This window comes from Nylanderia fulva, unplaced genomic scaffold (assembly GCF_048542155.1).
Source record: "Nylanderia fulva isolate GAGA-0341 unplaced genomic scaffold, ASM4854215v1 Scaffold503, whole genome shotgun sequence".
In the NCBI taxonomy this organism is placed as follows: Eukaryota; Metazoa; Arthropoda; class Insecta; order Hymenoptera; family Formicidae; genus Nylanderia; species Nylanderia fulva.
The window spans coordinates 3,529-20,000 of record NW_028190592.1 but is presented as its reverse complement, the minus strand read 5'-3'; the positions used below and the strand labels follow the sequence as shown (position 1 = coordinate 20,000).

The 16,472-nt window shown below is 57.1% G+C and overlaps 2 pseudogenes; both read left to right on the top strand.

The window, feature by feature from the left end:
* Positions 1-6,830: 6,830 nt before the first annotated feature.
* Positions 6,831-8,701, top strand: LOC146721289 (small subunit ribosomal RNA; annotated as a pseudogene).
* Positions 8,702-10,645: 1,944 nt separating this feature from the next.
* On the top strand, positions 10,646-14,551 carry LOC146721288 (large subunit ribosomal RNA; annotated as a pseudogene).
* Positions 14,552-16,472: the final 1,921 nt, after the last annotated feature.

Here is a 16,472-nt window from a genome sequence, read left to right as displayed (position 1 = left end):
GGGCGGGTGCGCGGAGTGAGCGGCGCGGTCGGAGGTGTCGCGGCGAGTCGCGTGCGTGGTCGAGTGTCCCCGAGGGCGTCCCCAAGTGACGCGGCCTTATGTGGGCCGCACGTATAATACGCGTAACGAGCCGTCTCGTTGCGCGGCGCGATTGCTCGGCGAGTGTTCGTACGTATCGCGGTCACGCAGCTTGCGTTGCGTATCATCCGTATAATTCGAAATATATGTCTCGACACGGGGTTGAGAGACAGTTTCGAGTTAGTAATCGGACAGCGCTTATGTCGAGCGAGCGCGAATAGTAAGTAACTTCGTCCGAACGTTCGTGTTGTTCCGGGGTACGCGGCGTTGTTCGGAGTCCGGCGTCGGGGTGCGCCCGTCCGGAGGGTGAGGTCGCCGTGGTGCGGGTCGCCGGCCCGGAGGTGACGCGTCGGCCGTGGTTCCGGAGGTCGCCGGCCGGAGGTGTCGCCGGTCGGCCGTGGTTCCGGAGGGTCGCCCGTCCGGAGGTCGTCCGTCCCTAAGTTGACGCCGGCCGTTAGTGTGCCGCCGTAAACAGCCCGTACGAGCCGCTCGGTTCGCGCGCGCGATTTCCACGGCGGTTCGACCGTATGCGGTCACCGAGTTCGTGTTGGATCATCCGAATATTCGAAATATAGTCTCGACAGGTTTGAGAGCACCGATTAGTAATCGGCAGCGCCTTATGTCGAGCGGCGCCGAATGTAAGTAATTTCGTCCGAACGTTTTTCTAGTCTTCGTTGCGGGGTCGTCGTAGGTTCGGAGGTCGCGCGGTCGTGCCGAGGTGTCGCCGGTGGCGTCCGGAGTGTCCGGTCGGCGCCGAGTGCGTGCCAGGTACGCCGGCGCAGTCGGCCGGTGAGCGATCGACGCCGGTGGCCGTGGTCCGGGGTGTCGCCGGCCCGGAGGTGGCGGTCGGCCGTGGTTCCGGAGTGTCGCCGTCCGGAGGTGCCGTCCGTCACTAGGTTGACGCCGTCCGTTAGTGGTGCCGCTTAATCAGCGCCGTAGTATGCCGAGTTCTGCCCGCCGCGCGTTCGATCGGGGAGTGTTCCGGATGCGGTCACCGCGTGCGTGTTGCGTATATCCGTAATAATTCGAAATATATGTCTCCGACACGTGGGTTTGAGAGACCGTTTCGAGTTAGTAACGGACGCGCCCGTCTGTCGAGTGAGCGCCGAACGTGTAAGTAATTTGTCCGCCGGTTACGTGTCCCGTGCGGGGTACCGCGAAGTGTCGGAGTCCGGCGGCGGTGTGTCGAGTTTTCGGTCGTCGGAGTGCCGTCCGGGTGCGCCGGCGTGTGGGGTGTCCCGCCCGAGGGCCCGTCGGCGTGGTTCGAGGTGTCCCGGCCGAGTGTCGCCGTCGGTGTCCGGAGGTGTCGCCCGAGTGCGCGCCCTAAGTGCGCGGCGTTGTGCACTTTCGCACGTTAGCCGCCGGTTGCCGCCGCCGGTTTCGTCGGCGAGTTCGTACCGCAGGGTCACCAGTTGGTGTTGCGTCTATCCGTATCGAAATATAGTCTCCGACACGGGTTTGAGAGCCCGTTTCGGCGATCGGACAGCGCTTTCGAGGAGCGCCGAGAGTACTTCGTCGCGAAACGTTTTACGAGTTCCTCGTTGCGGCCGCCGTAATGTGCGTAGTGTCGGAGGTACGCCGGCGGTTCGTGTCGGAGTCTTCGGTCGTCCGGAGGTGCCGCCGCCGGGTGTGTCGCGCGTGGTTCGGTGTCGCCCGCCGGGGTCGTCGGCCGTGTTCCGGAGTTGGCCGCCCGAGGTGCGGCGCGTGGTTCCGGGGTGTCGCCCTCCGGGTGGCCGTACCTAAGTGGCCGGCGTTATGGTCCGCGTTAATCAATCGAACGAGTCCGATCGGTTGCCGTCGGCGTTCGCATGGCGATGTTTCCGACGGAATGGGTACCGCGCGCGTTTCGTATTCCGTAATCCGAAATTGTCGACGTGGGTTGAGGCCGTTCGTGATCGGAAGCCCTTTGTCGAGGGAGCGCCGAGTAGTAATTTCGCCGAAAGCGTGTCCGGCGCGGGGGTCCGAGCGGTCCGAGTGCGTGGTCCCGTTCGATTGCGAGGGGTTGGGACGCGTTCGGTGGGCGCCTTGGGGCGCAGGTAGAGGTCGCGACGTGGGCGCTGGCGGTCCGTGGGGGGTCGCCGCGGAGGTGACTGGTTTCGGCGCCGGGGTGCCGCCCGCGGGGTGTCGCCGGTCCGTGGTTCCGGAGTGTGCCGGCCCGGAGGGCGCCGGTGGCTGGTTCCGGGTGGGTCGCCGCGGGGGTGGTCCGGAGTGCCGGGGGGTCCGTATGTGACGCCGTATAGTTGCGAACGATATCCGAAGCCGCCGGTTGCCGCGCGGCGATTTCGCCGGGAGGTTCCGTCCCGTTGCGGCACCGCAGCTTGCGTGTTGCGTATTCACCCGTAATAATTCGAAATATATGTCTCCGACCGCTGGGTTTAGAGACACTTTTCGAGTTCGTAAATCGGGACAGCGACCATGTCGCGCGAGCGCCGAATAGTAAGTAACTTTCGTCCGAAAGAAAGTAGAACCCGAGTGTTGATCTACCTCCTACTCGCGTGCCGGCGGCGAATACCACACATTCGGACGGGGAGATTCAAGCCAGAAAGCAGAAACCAGAAAAACAAATTGAGATGAGGGAGCCCAATCCCAATTCAACCCCGTACCACCCCCACCCTCACTTCTCTCCCCAAAACATCCACCACACAAATCATGCCTACCCCCCGCATCTCACTCCGCCGCCTCTCTTCCTCATCCTCCCCCTCATGTGACCCGTCAACATCCCTGTTTCATTATGCACGGAGGACACACCATGACTTACACAAAATAGACACTAAACCCGCATAAGCCCCCAGTCGCGATTACCGACTTGTTTCCACCCTCGCTCGTCCCCCCCATCAACGCAACTTGCAACATACGTGCGTACGTGTTCCCGCCCCAAATAGCCAGGCTCTTCTGCGGAGGAGCCCCAACAGCAACCACTTGATGCCGATTAAAGGAGCATTCTATGAATGCTCAGCCACACTCGCCGACCAGAAGCACGTCGCTCACGCACACCTCGCATGGCGCAACGGACTATTTTTCACAACCACCTTACCGGACACATTCGTCCCACCGTCCCTCTACCAAAATTCCGTCGAAAATACATTTCCCCCATCCGTAAATAGGGAACCCAAATTAAATCCCCCCTCCCTTTAAGTACCCTGACGCCGCGAAAGATTTCATAGTATAGAGTCGAAAAGCTGGGCCATAACGGATATAAGGTGCCCTGACTTGCAAGGAATAGGACATCAGCTATTTAGCTCGACTCACGAAAGTAAAGAAATTGTGTGTGGATGGATTTAAGATAAGGTCGTTCGCGTAAAAGTATGGGACTAGAGAGTAGATTGTAGTTTGAATTGTGACTATAATTCACGAGTCGCAAACCGAAGATTGCTTGGGTGAATATACGGTCCTCTCTGTAGTCTTTATGCTCCGCGTATCTTCTTAACACGCCCGCTAGGCATGATCGTGCGCCCGTACCCGGAGGTGACGCGCGCTGGTGTGAGCCGGGACGCGTGGGAATCGGGCACCAAGTGGTTTCTGTTTTGACTATCCGTACATGTTTGGATGAGTGCATAAGTTTAGCTTTTTATGGAGAGCAGTCTTTATGTATATGTAGGTGTCATCGAGGGCATTTTGATGTAGGGACAGATGGTGATAAGTTTAGTTAAACCTAACATGCGGGTATAATGTTCAGCTGAGGTAACGGGTATGGCGTAACCACTGGTTCTCTGCGCAGGTTAGTAGGAGCGAGGGATTGCGCGGGGTTAGGTGTCCGCGACCCGAGTACTCTTGAATACCCGCGCTCCGAGTCCCCGATATGATCTCCAGAGGGGGCAGTCGGTTCTAGGTATTGCTACGAGAACCTCGTTTTGAGCGATCGCGGGGCCGAGGTAGGTTACCATATCGAGGATTGTAGTGGGGGGTCGGCACATAATACGCATTTAGTAAATGAACGGCTATCCTGGTTAGTATTCTGAGCGTAGTTAGAAGAACACCTACGCGCCGCTGTCGAGAGGGGTAATACTTGTCTAGTATATGAATGAATTGGGGACGAGTACCAGGGGATAAATGTGGTGAGGTATGTTTCTTCGGGGGGCCCGTGACCATTAAGCGCGGTCCGCAACCGCCTTTGTCCGGCGTTGATCATTCGAATCGCAAGCAGTTACTATTAACCGAGAGTGTACGCAGGTGAGGAGACTTGATACGCCACGACAGTATCCGATTTAAGGCCTCCTGCTCTTGGTCTAACGGGACGGAGCAGAGTACCAAGAGAAAACTTAAAATTCGAGGTGGCCTCTCGACAGCAATAATGCTACAATAGACACGAAAGGAGAGGATAAGTTGAGAACTGGAAGGGACGTGGGGGGATAGGGACCGTCTTTACCCCTAGTGAGGGTGATAAAGAAGAAATGGATTGTACCAAATGCCAAGAAATAGTTACCTTGTCTGGTGCCCGCCCGGCCAGGAGGCAGCCCTGCAAGGAGGTTGCCGTGGTCGGCCTTGTTTCAAGGAGGTTGTAGCCCGGCCGGGAGGTGACGTCTCCGACCGGAGGTGTAGCCCGGCCCGGAGGTGACGACGGTGCAGGCCGTGGTTTCCCGGAAGGTGTCGCCCGGCCCGGAGGTGTAGCAGGTAGGACGTGGTTTCAGGATGTTGTCGCCCCGTCCCGGAGGTGCGTCCGTCACCTAAGTGACGGACGGCCGTTATGTGTGACGACAAGTATATCACGCCCGTAACGAGCCGTCCGATGCCGCCGCGCGATTTCGCATGTTCGGGCGAGTGTCCGTACCGTAATAATCGCGGTCACCGCAGCTTGCGTGTTTGTTGAGTATCACCCAGTAATAATTCGAAAGATATGTTTTCCGACACGTGGGTTGAGAGAAACTTTCGAGTAGTAACGGACGCGCCTTAGTCGAGCGAGGCCGAATAGTAAGTAATTTTCTCCGAAACTTTTTTTAGTAGCTCTCTCTTTGCGGGCCGAAAAATTGTCGTTAAGGTTCCGGAGGTACCGCCGGGGTGTTTAAATCGAGGGTCATCGGTCCGAGGGGGGCCCCCGTCCCGGGGGTTTGCGGGCGGCAGTGGTTGCCGGAGGTGTCGCCGGTTTGGAGGTGCCCGGTCGGCGATTTTCCCGGAGGTGTCCACGGCCCGGAGGTGTGCCGGTCGAGTGGTTCCGGAGGTTTGTGCCCCGTCCCGGAGGTGCGTACGTCGGAGGTCCCGCCCGCCCGGAGGTGCGCCCGGCCGGAGGTCCCGTCGTTCCGGAGGTGGCCCCCCGGCCCGGGGGGGGGGAGCGGTGCCCGGGCGGATTGACCCGGGGGTTTGCCCCCGGGCCCGGGGGGCCCGCCCGAACCCGGAGGTGCCGACGGCCCGGGGTGCCGCCCGGCCCGGAGGTACCGTGGTGAATTACCTTATGTCCGGCATTTGGGTTTTTCCTTTTTAATTTAATGCTAATATCGTTTTTTGGGCATTCGCCATACGGCTATCGTGATAATATTTTATCGTAAATAAAAAATTTTCGTCGTTCGCTCTCCGCGACAATTTTCCGATGAACGGCCTTTCGGCGCTCGCGTCGTAAAAGGCGTGGAAGTGGCCGTTGCCGGACCGCCTGGGGCCGGGGGGTACTAAAAAGAGATAGTCGCGCTCGGGGGCGTCGAACATTTCGAGCGGCCGGGACGAGTCGAAAAACGTACTTTTCGGCTCTCGCACCGGGGGCGTTTTTCGACCCCTCCCCGGGTACGTCGCCGACCGTTTGGCGGTGGGTTTGGGGTTACTATAAGGGTAGGAGAGATTAATATTTGTACGTGTCGCGCTCTCGACGTTGACAAACGAAGAATCGCCCGAACGGGTCGAGAACGGATTTTGTCGAGTCGCGACTCTGACACGGATGAGAACATTTATATAAAATGTTTGATTTGGAAACCACGAATATATAAAATAATATACGATCGTCGCAGAACGCGCCGCCGCCAAGTCTTCTCATGCTTGGAGGTTGCGTGTCTCGCGAGAACGTTACGTTCGACTCTCGCGTCGTCTCGTATTCCTCTTCGCCGGGGATTACGGTGCGGCTCTTCTCGTTCGTCGCCGAACGCGCGCAAAATTACGCACACTTATTTATTACGAGCACAGCATTGCCACGAGTCGGTGTCGCAAGACCGAATGGCTCTTATGTGGCGCGCACGCCTCTAGTGTGTTGGCCGCGCGGTTCCCTCTCGTTTCGTACGCAGCAGCGGAATCGTCGCGCTTACCGAGCATCTACTCCACGGATACGAGTTTGCGGGAAGAGTTGCTTCTTCCCGCTCGCTTTGTACGCCGTAGCGAAATCTTATTGCTGGTCGTGTGCGGTTTAAACGCGTACGAACCAGACAGAACAGTCCTCGACGTCCTAAGCATCGCCATCGTCGATCTAGCGTCAGGGTGAATCGCGCGGTCTCTCGAGACCGCGCATCATAACATTTGGGAGAATAAGAACACTAGTATTTTGATCTTGTGGATTTTTGAACGGAGATGAGGAGAGGAAGAAGAGGAGAGGCGGCGGCGTCGGGGGTTTACTCTCGCCTCCGTCGTTCTCTCGTACGCTTTACATAATAGCGTTAAACACAGCAGAGTGTCGCCGACCGGCTGAGCAAGACCGGCGGCAAAATAAAATGGCACATACGAGCGTGTCGCGCGCGCGTCGGTGTTTCGGCATCGAACGCGCCCCGCGCGAAAAAGAGCTAGCGACGAGTCTTTGGCTGCTCGCGAGTTATACCCTTTCGAGTAACCGAAAAAACGAAGCCTCCCTGGTTGACCTGCCAGTAGTCTATGTGTCTCAAAGATTAAGCCATGCCCTGTCTCAGTTTCTGCCGAATTAAGGGGGGAAACCCCGAATGGCTAAATAAATCATTTATGGTTTTTTTGGGGGGTTTTGATTGTACCCACATTTCTGGATAACTGTGGTAATTCTAGAGCTAATACAAAGCAAAACAGAGTCCCGAAACCCGTGATGGAAGGGACCCCTTTATTAGATCAAAAAAAAAATCGGTGGCGGGCGGCTCGCCGTCGTCCACCGTTTATTTGGTGGGCTGAATAACTTTTTTTGTGATGCACGGTCCTTTTTGCAACGGCCCACCCCCATCTTTTTTTTTAAAAGGGCTGCCTTAAATTCGATGGTAGGTCTGCGCCTACCCTGGTTTGTAACGGGTAACGGGGATCGGGTTCGATTCCGGAGAGGGAGCCTGAGAAACGGCTACCCCCATCCAAGGAAGGGAGCAGGGCGCAAATACCACTCCCCGACGGGGGGGTGTGACGAAAAAAAACGAACGGGACTCTCCGAGGCCCGTAATGGGAATGGTACACTTTAAATCTTTAACGAGGATCCTTGGGGGGAAAAAGTGGTCCCAAAGCAGCCGGGGTAATTCCGGGCTCCAATGCGTATTTTAAAGTTTGCGGTTAAAAAACCCGTAGTTGAATCTGGTGCCACCGTGGGTTTTCACCGTCGCGGTTTTTAACTGGCCGTGATGTGGGACGTTCCTCCCGGTGGGCTTAGCCTCGCGAGGGGCCAACAAATATCCGTCGCGGTGCTCTTTAGGGTGTCGATCGGGCGGTTTTACTTTTTTTTGAACAAATTAGGTGTTAAAAGAAGCTACCTTCGCAAAATACCCCGTGCATGGAATATGGAAAATGGGGACCCGGTTCTATTTGTTGGTTTTGGAACCCGAGGTAATGATTAATAGGAAGAGGGGGGCTTTGTTTTGGGGAGTTAAGGTGAAAATTCGGGGATCGTCGCAAGCGGACAGAAGCAAAAGCATTGCCAAAAATGTTTTCATAATCAGAAAAAAAAGTTAGAGGTTCGAAGGCGATCAGATACCGCCCTAGTTTAACCTTAACGTTTTCCCAGTAGCGACCCGCAAAGTTCTCCGATGCTCGGGGGCAGCTTGGGGGAAACCCAAATTTTTTGGGGTTTCCGGGGGGAAGTATGGTTGCAAACCCTGAAAATAAAGGAATTGACGGAGGGCACACCGAGTGGAGCCTGCGGTTATTGACTCAACGGGAAACCACCAGGCCCAGAACCGGAAGGATGAAGTTGATAGCTTTTTCTTGATTCGGGGGGGTGGTGCATGGCCGTTTTTTTGGTGGAGCGATTTGTCGGGTTTAAATTTCCCGATAACGAAGGAATCTACCCTGCAAAAATGGCGTCCCTTTTGGTATCGCGAGGCCCCCGGCTTCGGCTGGCGGGTTTTTACTAAAACGTACAAAAAAATCTTTTTTAGAGGGACAGCGGTTCTAGCGCACGAGTTGAGCAATAACAGGTCGTGATTGCCTTAGATGTTCTGGGCCGCACGCGCGTAAAAGAAGGAATCAGCGGGGGTTTCCCATGGCCGAAAGGCCGGGAACCGGGGAACCTCCTTCGTGTAGGGAGGGGGGTGAAAATTGCCCCCCATGAACGGGGGATCCAGTAGCGCGAGTCAAAAGCTCGCTTTGATTACCGCCGCCCTTTGTACACACCCCCCGTCGCTACTACCGATTGAATGATTATGAGGTCTTCGGACTGGTGCGCGCAATTGTTCGGAATTGCCGATGTTGCCGGAAGATGCCAAACTGATCATTTAGGGGAAAGGGTTAAAAGTCGTAAAAAGGGTTTTCCGGGGGTGAACTGCGGAAGGCATTAACGTTCCGGAGGTCTGTCGGCGTCGAGGTCCTCTCTTTTGGGAAGGGCGCGCGCTCGCAGAGTCGGCGGACTGAATGGACCGCTGAAAAGGCGCTTCGAAAAAAAAGAAAATAACGGATTTTGACGGAATTGTTGTGTGTTTGATATAACGCGGACGCCGGCGCCCCCTCTCTGACCGAAAGTTCGGCAAGCGAGCAGCGGGGCCCCGGGGGTGTTCGACGACGATTCGGAGCGGAGCTTCGCGATCCCTCGGTGTGTGCCATTTCCGGCAAAACACACGGAGAGCGTGATTCGGCGTTGAGCGCGAAAAACCCGGGGGTTAAAACCCATGCCGCGCACGGTGGGGGGGCAGCACCCCCGACGTTCGTCGACCGCGCCCTCCCGTTGTCGCGGGGCAGGGTCAGCCTGCCGAACCCCGGTGTGCGCCGCGGTGCCGAGCGAGGGGGACCCCCAATATTATTAAAATTATATAAACACAGGAAGGGATCGATGAGATTTTCGACCAATCTGTCAACTTGTCGGTCCGACGGTTTTTCAAGAGCTTTCCCCCCCGGCTCTCCCGTTGCGGGAGAGACGTCGGGAAAGAGGGAAAAACACAACTTATCTTTGTGCCGGAGCCTTCCTGCGGGGCGGCGGTCCGCGCGGTCTCGACGCCGCGGACAGCTGATCGAAAAGCCACCACGATTTTCTCTCTCTATCTCTCGTCCGAGAGAAGAGACCACGAAAGGTTTGGGGAACCCAGAAGCGCGTTTCTTCGCCCAAAGAAAAAAATTTTGAACGATTAACCTGAAAGGTGGATCACTGGGGGTGGGTCGAGAAGAACGCAGCTAATTGCGCGCAACTTGGAAATTTCAGGACACATGAACTCGACATTTTGAAAGCAAAATTGCGGGCACGGATTTAAAATTTCCGGGCCCCGCTGGTGAGGGTGGTTTAGTACCCTAAATGCTTGCGCCCGAAAAAAAAGGGGACGGCAAAGAAGCGGGCGCCAGAGAATGGCGCCGCGTCGCCTGTGCCCGTTTCAACGCTTACAAAGGGGTACGAGCGATCGTGGGGTTCGCCCCAGGTGTCGTGCCGCGCCGACCGGCCCCCGGTGCACCTGGCGTCGTTTGAAAGACACACCGAATAATAATAATAAATGAGGAGGAGAAGCGCCCAAGCGGGAAAAAGTTGGCGAAAAGCGCGCCCAGAGAATGCGGGGCGAATTTTAAGGGGGGGGGGAGTGTTTTTTGTTATCCAAGTCGTGGTGTACGCGAGGGGCGAGGAGAAAAAAAGGGGGTGGAGTAAGAACGGCGCGAACGGGAGCAAAAAAAGGCCAAAAAAGGGTCAGGACGGTGAATGCACCGTTTTCCCCGGGGCGGCGCGTGCGTCGTTGTCTCCCGAAAGAGGTAGCGCTTGTCTCACCGGCTCTCCTCTCCGTTTCATCACACAGATGACCGGATGCTCTCGCATCTGTGCCGCGTCTCTGGTGCGATGCGTCGCGCGTCTAGGCGAGGCGCCTTGCCGCAACAAAACGGTAACGGAAAAAAAAATATACGGCGCGTGTCGTCCGGCGGGGAGACCCTTCGTAACCTTCCCTCTTTCGGAAAAGGGGGTTTTGAATCGCGAGCCGCCCGGTGTCCGGTCCACAAAAATTTTAAAGCAAAAAAAAAAGGGGGGACCGGCGCGCCGCGGTGAAACGGGGCGAATCGATTCCGCCGAATTCGTATATAAAAAAAAAAGAAAAGGGAGAGCCGAGATCTGAACCCCGCGATATATCGCTCCATACCACAACGATTTTGTGTGTGCGGTTAGCGCCCGGCGGTTTTGCTTCTCGCGTATTTCGTGTGCTGCGCTGATCCTTGGTCGCGCTTCTCTCTCTCCCCTTAAAATATATTTTAAAAGGAAGGGAGAGACGCGATGAGCGAGGGGGAAGAGGCAAACGGCTACGAAAACTCATATGCGACGCCCCAGAGCGCGAGATACCCGCAAATTTAAGATATATTAAGCGGGGGGAAAAAAAACAAAACCAGGATTTCTTAGTAGGGGGCGAGCGAACAGGAAAGGCCCAGCCCCGATCCGCGTTCCGCCGCAGGGAATGTGGTTTTTTGGGGGGATCCGCTTATCCCGAGGTGCCGGTCGCGTCAAGTCCCATTTGAATGGGCCACTTACCCGTAAGGGGCCAGGCCCGAGCGACCGGTCCCGGGCCTGGAGGTCTTCCTTAGAGTCGGGTTGCTTGAGAGTGCAGCTCAAAGGGTGGTGGTAAACCCATTAAGGCTAATACGCACGAAAACGATAGCGAACAAGTACTGAGGGAAATTTGAAAAGAACTTTAAAAGAGAGAGTTCAAGAGTACGTAAAACCTTTCAGGGGTAAACCTAAAAAAAACCAAAAGATCGAACGGGGAGTTCATCGTCAGCGGCGCTGGCTTCGCGTCGGTCGGCGAGTCCGCGGGCCTTGCGGTCGGCGCGAGGACGCACCGTGCGCCGTGTCGGCGCTGTCGTCGTGAATTTTCCCCCCCAAGTAGAACGTCGCGCCCCCTGGGGTTTGCGGTCAAAGGCCCGGGTGGGGTTGTCGTCGCGTCCCCGGTTTAAAAAAGGAACGCGCCCAAACCCGGGGGGCCCCGGCGGTGCTCGGCGTACGCGCAGGTATCAGGCCGCCAAATTCAGGGTTGCGTCGAGACCGTCGAAGCGCGCCCCAGGGTTTATCGGAGGTTAGGTTCGCCCCGCCCCCGGCCCTGGCCCGCTGTTGGTCGTACGTACACCTTCGACCGGCTGCGAACGTCTCCCGCGGTCTCGCGGGGAGACCGTTACCGGTCGGCGACCCCACTGCTTTGGTACTCTTAGGACCGTCTTAAACACGGACCAAGGAGTCTAAAATGTACGCGAGTCCTTGGGATTGTCGCGGGGGAAGGGCCTAAGGGTAATGAAAGTGAAAGGTGGCCCTGGCCGGGCGGGCTAGGGGGATGGGCCGCGTGCAGCGGCTCGCACTCGGGCGTCTGTTTCATTGCGAGAAGAGGGCACCAGAGCGTACACGTGGACCGAAAGAGGGAACTATGCTGGGCAGGACGAAGTCAGGGGAAACCCTGATGGAGGGCCGTAGCGTTTTTGAGTGCAAATCGATGTCGGGACTGGGTAAGGGGCGAAAAGGGTAATCGAAAACCCTTAGTAGCTGGTTCCCCCGAAGTCCAGGATAGCTGGATCGGCCGTTTCCCCACGGAACGGCGCGAGTCTATTGGTAAGCGAAGATTAGAAAGGGCCCTTTGGGGCCCCAAAACCCCAACTATTCTCAACTTTAAAGGGTGAGATCTGGGGTTCTGAATTTAAGCACGGATCTTCGGATAGAGGCCAAGTGGGCCATTTGGTTTAAACAGAACTGGCGCTGTGGGATGAACCAAAAGAGAGTAAGGCGCCCAACTCGACGCTCATGGACACCTGAAGGCGTTGGTTTTCTTAGACAGCAGGACGGGGCCTGGAGTCGGAATCCGTAAGGGTGTGTAAAACTCACCCCGGGAAGGGAAATAGCCCCGAAAATGGGTGGCGTGAAACGTGAGCTATACTCTCCGTCAGCGGCAAGTGGGGCGGGAAACCCGGGAGCGGGCGTTTGTCTTCTCTCCCCGTGTACGAAGCCTGACGATTAGGAGGTCGCGACGGTGAGCGAGAAGGGTTGGGGGCAGGGCCCCGCCCCCGGAGCGGCCCTCGGTGCAGATCTTGGGGTGGTTTGAGCAAATACTCCGGAGGCCTGGGGACTGACGTGGAGAAGGGGGGGTTTGTGTGAAAGCCGTTGCACACGAGTCGTCGTCCTAGCCATAGGAGAAATCTTTTGTCAAAGACGGGACAATATACTCGAGTGCGAGAAAAAAATAATAAATATTTACGAAGGGACACAGCCCGTCGGGCGAAAGGGAATCCGGTTCTATTTCCCGGGGGACCGGCAGCGGAACCCAACAATCGGGCCCTCGTAAGGTGTTCGTCGGGGAACCCAAATGACCTGGAGACGCCGTCGGGAGATCCGGGGAAGAGTTTTTTTCTTTTTGTAAAGCGTTTCGAGTTCCCCCGGGAAACCCCTAGAAAGGGGATAGGGTTTGGGAACGCGAAGAGCACCGCAGTTTCGGCGGTGTCCCGGGTTTCCCGGACCTTGAAAATCCAGGGGGGAAAGGGGACGTGGGGGGTGGCGCGCCGGTTTTGTACCCATATCCGCAGCAGGCTCCAAGGTTAAAAAAGCCTCTAGCGATTTGAATAATGTAGGAAAGGGGAAGTCGGAAAATTTGGATCCGTAATTCGGAATAAGGGATGGCCTGAGGAGCGGGGCGTGCGGATTGGTCGGGAAAGGGGGGGGTCTGGTGACGTGCCGGGCCGGCGAGGTAAAACGGTCGGCGTTTCGCGCCGGTCCGGGACCGAGCCGGTCCCGTCCCTTGGCCTCCCGGGGGACTTCCTTGTGGAGGCTTCCGTGGCGGCGCGAGCGCCCGTGGTGTCCTCTTGGGGCCCGCAATTCAACGTTTCGCCAGAACGGGACGGACAGGGGAAAACCGACTTTTCAAAATTTAAAAAAAAAGGGCATTGGATGGCCCCCCGCGGGGGGGGTTTGAGCAATGTGTTTTGCCCAGGCTGAATGTCAACGTAAAAAAGAAATTCAAGCAAGGGGGTAAACGGGGGGGAGTAATAGGACCTCTTAGGTAGCAAAGGGCCTGTCATCTAATTAGTGACGCGCATGAAGGGAAATAAGAGATTCCCACTGTCCTATCTACTGTTAGCGGAAAACCAAATCCCAAAGGGGAAACCCGGGCTGGAAAAATTGCGGGGAAAGAAGACCTGTGGAGTTGACTTTTAGTCGGCACTGTAAGGGGCATGAGAGGTGTAGCATAAGGGGGAAAGATGGCAACATCGCGGTAAAATACCACTACTTATCGTTTCCTATTCTCGGTTAGGCGAGGGCCCCGGGTGCCCCGAGGGCTTCGCGCCCCGGCGGTACGGTTTTTAGAGCCAAGCGTGTCAGATGGCGTGAGGCCTCGGCCGATGCCGTTAATACTCCGCGTGATCCGATTCGAGACACTGCGGCGGGGAGTTTGACTGGGGCGGAATGGAAAAGGGAATAACGCAGGTGTTTTTAAGGCCAGCTGGGCGGGACAGAAACCTGGGCGTAGAGCAAAAGGCAAAAGTGGTTTGATCTCGATGTTCAGTAGGGCAAAAGAGACGGCGAAAGCACGCTCGTCCTTTGCTTGAAGAGTTTTAAGAAAGAGGTGTCGAAAGTTACCACAGGGAACTGGTGGTGGGGGCCCAAGGGGTCATAGCGACGTCGTTTTTGACCTGGGGTCGGCTCTTCCTTCATTGGAGCAGTTTTTCCCCAAAGCGTGGATGTTCACCCCCCAACAGGGGGAACGGAGGGTTTAGACCCCTCGTGAGACAGTTTTGTTTACCCTACTGAGACTAGTCATTTCGATAGTAAACGATCAGACGAGGAACCGAGGTTCGGGGCATTGGGGTTTACGCACTGGTCGAGGCGGTGGTGCGAAGCTACCACCGTGGGATTAGCCGGGAAAGCTCAAGCCCGTATCCTCTCTAGCAAGGTGGGAATGATATCTCTTTTTGGGGTCTCGTGAGTCGAAGGTCAAAACAAAGGACGCTACTAGGCGGGCCCGGGCCTCGGGGGGTCGTTTGCACGAGCCGGTTGGGCCCTACGGGGCCCGCCGTCGTTTGGATCTCACCGCTAGACGGCACGGCGTTTTTAACGGTTTTGATCATGGGTTTTCGCAAAAATTTGATTTTCGAGACTCGAATGCTGGAGAGACTTGGTACCTTGGGGGGTGTTGTACTCGGTAGAGCAGTTACCACGTGCGTCGTTGAGACTCAGCTCGGCTTGGGGATTCTCTTGTGGAGGGCGAGGGCCCCACACGTCGACGGCGCAAAGCAAACGCCCCGAAAGGACTTGGATGAATTCTCGTCGCCGGCGAAAGCACACGCGCGAACGGACTTGGAAAAATTTTCCGCTCGCCGGCGAAAGCAACACGCCGCGAACGGGACTTGGAAAAAAAATTTTCGCTCGCCGGGGGAAAAACAACACGCCGCGAACGGACTGATGAATCTACGCTCCCCGGGGGAAAGCAAACACGGCGACCCGGGCTTGGGGAATACTCGCTCGCGGGGGAAAGCAACACGCCGCGAACCCGGGCTTGGATGAATTTCTCGCCCGTCCGGCGAAAACCACGCGCGAAAAAGGACTTGAGAATTTTTTCGCTCGCCCGGCGAAAGCAAAACGCCGCGAGCCCAAATGAGAATTTGTCGCTCGCCCGCGAAAACAACCGCCCCGGGGCGAACTTGGAAAAAAAAACGGCTTTTTGCGGCCGGGGTGTCGGCCGCCAAGAAAAACAAAAACGCCCGACGGAATTGGGGTAGGGCGGGCTGCCGCCGGAGGTGTGCCCCCCCCCAAGAAGCAACACGCCCGAACGACTTGGAAGAATTGTGTCGCCCGGCGAAAGCAAACGCGCGAACGGAATTGGATGAATTTCTCCCTTTGCCGGTGAAGCAACCGCCGCGAACGATTGGAAAAAAACGGCCGTGCGGCGGAGGGGTCCGCCCGCCAAAAGAAGCAACACGCCGCCGATCGGACTTGGGGGTTTCGGCGGCGCGTGCCGCCGGAGGTCCCCCGCAACGAAAGCACTGCGCGGGTCGGACTTGGGGAAAAATTCTCGCTCGCCGGCGAAAGAACCCGCCGCGACGGACTTTGGAAGATTTTTCGCTCGGGCCCGGGGGAATGCAAAAACGCCGGAACGGACTTGGATGAATTTCTCGCTCGCCCGGCGATAGCCACCCGCCGCGAACGGACTTGGAAGAATTTCTCTGCTCGCCGGCGAAAGCAACACGCCGCGAACGGACTTGGAAGAATTTCTCGCTCGCCCGGCGAAAAGCAACACGCCGCGAGCGAACTTGGAAGAATTTGTCGCTCGCCCGGCGAAAGCAACACGCCGCGAGTGAACTTGGAAAAAAGCGGCTTGTGCGGCCGGAGGTGTCGCCCGCCAACAAAAGCAACACGCCGCGATCGGACTTGGGTTACGGGCGGCGCGTGCCGCCGGAGGTGTCGCCGCCAACGAATGCAACACGCCGCGATCGGACTTGGGTTACGAGCGGCGCGTGCCGCCGGAGGTGTCGCCCGCCAACGAAGCAACACGCCGCGATCGTACTTGGGTTACGGGCGGCGCGTGCCCGCCGGAGGTATCGCCCGCTAATCAAGGCAACACGCGCTATCGGGCCTGGAAAAATTTCTCGCTCGCCGGCGAGAGCAACGCGCCGCGAGCGAACTTGCGCCTGTTCCCGAGTTCTCGCTTGTACCGCTAACGAGCGAGCTAAATGAGATTAATTAAATGAGGACGCATCGGAAAGTTTATTCGTGCCAACACTCCGGCTTCGCTTACCGGATCCTGCCTGCATTCGTCCACGTATCGGTCGTAGAATCTCGAAGATTGTGCATCCGACGAGCGGTAGCCGGGAATTAGCAGATATCGTAATAATCGTGTCGCGCGGTCGTGCGGAGCGTCGAAAAGTACGAAACCTATGTCCGAAACGTATTTTCCGTATCGTAGCATTATCTCCTCGTAGCGGCGCTACTCGCCGTCAAGTGCCCGGAGGTACCGCCGGCGGGCGACGGACTTGGTTGAAATTATTCGGTCGTCCGGAGGTGTCGCCCGTCCCGGAGGTGCCGTCCGTCCCCTAAGTTGACGCCGGCCGTTATGTGGTGCCGCACGTATAATCACGCCCGTAACGAGCCGTCTCGGTTGCCGCGCGCGCGATTTCGCATC